Below are 6,000 nucleotides of genomic sequence, written 5' to 3'. Positions count from 1 at the left end.
CTGGGTCACCTGGTAATGGCTGCAGTCGGCAGGTACCTGAAACCCCTGAACCCCCCATAGCAGCCAAGCAGTTCTGGGCATGAAGCATGGGGCTTGGCACTGCACAGAGCAGGTAGGGAGGCTGTGCTGCTCACAGCTGCCTCCCAAGTCCAGTGGGGGCAGGAGGTCCTGTCCCTGTACCCCCAGCCCCACCCCCTGGGGCATTCAGGGGCTTCAGGTACCTGCCATACAGCCAGATATTCAGACTTAGGCAGAAGAAGAAAATATGATTTGGCAGAACTGAGCACATGAATGCGCGCACACACCCCCAGCAAGTAGGTCTGTCATGGGGAAGGGGTAGAGGGGCAGATCAAGGCCTGTGCAGTGAGGGAGCGAGTGGGGTGGGACAAGGGCTAGGGTGAATGGGTCTCCAGGGCTGGGGTGGGTTGTGGGATGCCTGGAGCCTGCGTGGCTCATCCAGGGGTGTGGGGGTCTCCTGCCTCAACGCACACCCCTGAGGCAGGCACAGGGGGCATGTGCTCCCCCAATCTGTGTTTGGGGTGGAGGCGACTGCTGCTTTGGGCTGCATTCTGCACCCCACTGCCGGTGTCCTGGCAGCTGCATAATGCCACGTGTCTCCCACTGCCAGGCAGGCACCGCAGCCAGTGCACAGAAGGCATGTGGCATCACGCCACTCATGGGGCACCGGTAGCAGGGTACAGAGTACAGCCCACAGTGGCAGCCACCTCCACCCCGCACATAGATCTGGGGGGCATATCCCATGACCCTCCCCTTCCCATCCACACATTTACCTTCTGGGCACTGCTCCACACTGGGCCAGGCCTGGCTGAGTTCCTGGCCACCTGCAGGCTCTGGCTGTTCTCTGTGTCTGTGCACACCCCTCCCCCATGCCTGGGCTAACTACGTTTGTGGGGGGACTAAGCCCTGTCACAACCCAATTAAGTACTGCCCATGCCATAAGCAAGAAATATATTAATCAAAACCAGTTGTAGTCTGCAGTAGGTTAACTAAGGGTTAACAAAAAAGATAGTAACAGTTTTTTTGCTGCGCATGTCAAAAAGAGATTTATAACTGCGACACTAACTAGAAATGAAACTTAGCCTTCTGTGCTGTACATAAATCATTATAATTGGTCAAAGAAAACAAGGAGTGACCCTGTGATAACACCTAGCGAAAAACCGCTATAATAATTGGTGATTCCAATTAAATTTATGACGTGGCGAAAAGCAATTGGCTAGTACACAAACAAAACCCCGCTGCATTTCCGCGTAGTCAGGGAAGAGCGACTCCGTATACACCTGGAGACCTCTGACATAGGTGTTAGAGAAAACCGGCAATTTGATCACTTGCCAGTTCGTCCCCCCGTCTTCGACCTTCTCAGACATAATCGACGACCCCAACCCGACAATTCTGCCCGACCAGTTTTGCGAACTGATTTACTTATGCAGACCGACCTATGAACCCTAAGCTGTAACTAACCAAGTATCTTTAACCTCAGTCTTTCACCACCTTGATGGAGTAAGTAAATAATCTTGCTTTGCAACCGATAAGCGTCCTGTGCCTAATTCCACTCCAAGCATCACAAGTACCCGCCTGACAGGCCTCTAAAGTTCTCGTACCCTTCACTGCAGTGAACGGCAGTGACAAGCCCCATTAAGCCTGGCCTTCTGCCACCTGTGCATTCAGAGCAGTGAGCTGGTCTGGGAGGCACTGCGGCTGCTGGCCGCTGCTGGGCACTCCAGGGCCGTAGTGCTGGCTTTGCCTGGTAGGAGCAGTGGGGCAGAGATATTGTGCCAGCCACCTGTACACCCCAGCTTCTCCACCGTGACTCAGGAGGGGCCATTGCATGCTGGAGGACTTCAGTGTGTGTGGAATAGCTGTGGAGACTGGCCACGCCTTAATGAAACAAAAGCAAAATTAGTTGATAATTTAGAGAGACTCGTGCCCTGGACTGGTGTAATTTTAAGCTGAATAATGAGTGTTTTAAATAATTTAAAAGATGTTAACGTGCAGCCAATCCAGGTGTGAAGAGTTCCAGAAGCCACCTAAAATTGCTGTGTAACAAGGCCTTTGGATTAATGTGAAATCATTTATTAGCTGTCTTATTTAAACACTGCATAGAGTTTGGTAATAAATCAGTTGCTTTAATTTATCAATAACACAAAGTATAAGTAAATGAAACTGTCTAATCTTCTTTAAATCAAACTTCTTTCTACAATTACCTGTTACATAAAGGAGCACAGATCAGATTCATTTTTTAACCAGTGCCTTCAGGACCCTTTCGATCTGTGCTGGCCAAAAACCTGGGTTTCTGGTTTGCTGAAAATGTAATTTTCATAGTAAAACTGGTCTCAATTACAGTCAGACCAAAACAAAGCTATTTCTAGTTTCCAGTAAAGGAGAAGCTCCTTGAAACCTCCCAAGAATGCCAATTTTACTGAACCACTGTTCGGGGCTCCAAGAGACTCCAGCTAGGAATCACACCTTCAAACCTCCCAGGTTCATCAGCAGTGGGGCTGCCCTGACCAGTGGTGCAGAGATGGCTGTCTCATACTCCTAGCCTCCTTCTCTCCCTCACTGCGGCAGGCAAACTGCACAATGGGAGCAGCAGTTGGGAACTTTTTAAAGTCCCCAAAACAGGTAAAAACCTAGTCCCTGCACAGCCCAGCTGGAGTGGGACAGTAGCTCCACTTGCCCCCAGAACAATAGGGACAGTGGTAGCAGCAGAAGAGTGTGTGGAATGGGACAGAAGAGGGTGTAGATGAGAAAGGAGGGGTCCCACCTCTCTGATCATGGAGGGGAGTGGGGGGAGGGGAGGATTCTTACCACCTTCAGGGCTTAAAAAGAAGTCCCCATGCTGGTCAGAAAGGGGGACACAGCCACGCCCCCTTTGGATCTGCCCCTCTCTGCAATATAAAATAGCCTCCTTGGTTTCACAAAAAAGATCTTTTCAGTCCTATGTATAAGGTCTTTTGAAAAATTATACCCAGACCTACCCTCAGATGTAGCATGTATAACTGAGGGCAAAATTAAAACAAAAATTTTACAAATTGAAATCTTTTAAAATGAGAGCAAGGTTTTGTGTTTGTTTTTTCCCCTCCATATGAGAGACTATTTCTGTGCAAAGTGCAGATTTTCTGTTTTCATTAGTAAGTGTCTTACTCTCTGCTAAAGTTTTATGAATTGGATACAAAGTCTGAATTCTTTAAAAAGCAGGAGTGGGGAACCAGCTGGTCACTTGCAGACCCATTTGTGGAGTGAGAGTTAACATAAAGAAATTCCCAAATCATATTTAACATCATAAAAATAATTTTTATTGTGAGCATTCATCATCATCTTCCCCTGTTCCTCTTTATTTTGTTAATGCCATTTATCAACTCAGTGTTTTTCAGGAGTGTTTAACAGCTGTTGCTTACTGTAGCAAGGAAGAAAATAAATGACTCAACAAGAACAGCTTCATTTGTCACATCTGCCCAGTGGTATTTGAAATCATTCAGTCTTTATCCAGCCAGGTTATGGCAATTTCCATGAACAGCCTAATTTCCTTGTAGCACTGGGAAATCAAAGAATATCACCATGGATGGGATTTCCTTTTACTGATAGCCTCTTAAGAAAGTAGAGTAAAATAGGGAAGTTCTATATTTTCATCTGTGTGAAGAATACCTAGGAGTCATTTCAAATACGTTGTTTAATTCTCTTTTTTGGTTAATGTATGACTGGGGGATGACTGGTTAGGCTGCAGTACTGCAAAGGAGGACCTAGGGGTCACAGTGGACCATAAGCTGAATATGAGCCAATAGTATGCTCTTGCAAAAAAAGGCCAACAACACACTGGGCACGTTTACACATGCTACTATGTGGCACCATTATTTAGTACTTCCTTGTGGGGGTATTAAAAGACAGCGCAGTAGCAACCCATACTGTGCCATGCACAGTTATTTTTAGGCACTATGTCTCCGTAGCAACATACTATAATGGGGGAGTGCATTGCTACAGTGATATAGCTATGGCGTCACAGTTTTTGCCCACAGATGCTATGTCACCATTGCTATGGCAACATAGTGTCACATGTAGAGAAGCCCACTGGGTTGTATTAATAAGAGCGTCACTTATAAATCAAAGGAAATGCTTCTTTCACTCTATTCAACAATGGTGAGGCCTCACCTGGAGTGGACTATGTCCAGTTTTTGGCCCCACACTTCAAGAAAGATGTGGACAGATTGGGAATAGTTTGGCAGAATGACAAAAATGAATATAGGCCTGGGAGCTATGGTTTATAAGGACAGACTAAAAAAACTGTCTAGTCTGGAACTGCTTAGTCTGGAAAAGAGAAGATTGAGGTAGAATTTGATAACAGTCTTCAAATACCTAAAGAGCATGGAGATTATAAAAAGCATAGACTTCACTCTATGGATGTATGTGACAGGACTAGGAACAATGGCCTCAAACTGCAGCAGAGGAAATTTAAGTTGGAGATTAGGAAGAACTTTCTGACTATGAGGAAGTAAAGCATTGGAACAAGTTACCTAGAGAAGCTGTGGAATCTCCATCCTCCTGGCTCCAGATATGGGCTGCAGGAAGTGGCTGAATGGGGTGCTAGGTCCCTCTTCTCACCCTCTCCACCATGTTTCCTCCTTTGGCTTGAGTTCTCCAGCTGTGGGTAGCAGCTGCACAGAGTGCCAGGCAGCTCTGTCAGTTGAAGATCAGTTGGAGATTCCCCTCTTTCAGGCTTTCCTGCTCTCCCTGATTGTCCCCTGTGGTCTGGGAGCAGGTGCTGGAAGGGAGGGGCTGCCCACCAATGCTGCTGTCTCCAGCTATGCCAGGCACTCCCCACAGCTGGACCATTGGGCCACAGGGGAAATGAGATGGAGGGAAAGGGAGCAGGGACCTGGCACCCTATGCAGCCTGTTGGCATTATATTTATGACCCAGATACCTTGTTCCAGGCAGACCCAAACCCTCAGACTAACCACAACCTCTCCATTCGATAATAGGCAAATTTTACTGATACACAGTGATACCAGATAAGAATAATGCAAACAATTCTACAGCTACTAGGGGTGTACGAAGCAGGCCCTATTCAATTCAGATTTGGCCCAAATCGGGGACAGTGATTCGATTCATTCATTCAGATCACTGTCCCCAATTCAATTTGGCCAAATCTGTATCTGAAGGACATAAACACAGCTTTAAATGTTTTTTCTACATACCTCAAGGTACCAGCACGGCTTGTGAACACTGCAGTGCTGGAACAGATGAAGCATCCCATAGGAGCACGGGGTGGAGGGGGACCCACGTGCTTGGCAACAAACCCAAAATTGGACCAGAAGTACTTCCAGTCCACTTCCGGGTCCACTGGGGAGGACGCTGGAGGCCCCCCCCGCAGCTTGGCAATTGTCCACAGGGAGACCCTGGGTGCCCCCACAACTTCATGAGAAACCAGTTGCTGAGCCATATGGGTGCAGGGGGGGGGGGGGCCAGCGAGCTCCCGGGTGGACCCAGAAGTGGACTGGAAGTGCTTCTGATCCACTTACAGGTCTGCTGCCAAGTGTTCTGGGGAGTCCCCCACACTCCTGTGGGACACTCCATGCACCCCAGCATCTCAGCATTCATGAGCCACCTGCTACCTAGAGGTATGTAGAAAAAACATTTAAAGCTGTATCTAAGTCCAAATCACTGAATCTTTCTGAATCAATTTGGAGGGTTCCAATTTGATTCAGAGACATTAAAGGGTCCTCTGATTTGATTCGGATTTGGAGATTTGGCCACCGAATTGGGCTGAATCTCCACCAAATTGAATCAGGGACTGAAGCCTCGCACAGCCCTAATAGCTACCAGTCTTAGAGCTGTCATGGGGTCAAGGTACATCTGACCCCAAGCTGAACAAGCTTCACCCTGAGGTCCTCTCTTGAATGTCAGATGCCAGCAGCCTCAGTGTTGAACGCTGAGGCCTACCCCCTCTCAGTGGAGTGGGTGAGATGAGCTGGTGGTATGCCCTCTG

At 47.8% G+C, this 6,000-nt stretch overlaps 1 protein-coding gene across 22 annotated transcripts in view; it reads left to right on the top strand.

Annotated features, from left to right (window-relative positions):
* RGS6 (regulator of G protein signaling 6) overlaps nt 1-6,000 on the top strand; it is a 578,846-nt gene that overhangs the window by 353,945 nt on the left and 218,901 nt on the right. Inside the window, exon 1 of one of the 22 annotated variants that reach the window (XM_025212005.1) lies at nt 1,122-1,518. The exons of the other annotated variants lie outside the window; for them this stretch is intronic. The gene's annotated coding sequence lies outside the window, so the exon portion shown is untranslated. Of the gene's footprint in view, nt 1-1,121; nt 1,519-6,000 lie in introns of those variants that run through there. 22 annotated transcript variants of the gene reach the window in all.

This window comes from Alligator sinensis, unplaced genomic scaffold, assembly GCF_000455745.1.
Source record: "Alligator sinensis unplaced genomic scaffold, ASM45574v1 scaffold381_1, whole genome shotgun sequence".
In the NCBI taxonomy this organism is placed as follows: domain Eukaryota; kingdom Metazoa; phylum Chordata; order Crocodylia; family Alligatoridae; genus Alligator; species Alligator sinensis.
Note: the sequence above shows the minus strand (reverse complement) of the source record. Positions and strands in the feature narration are given on the sequence as shown.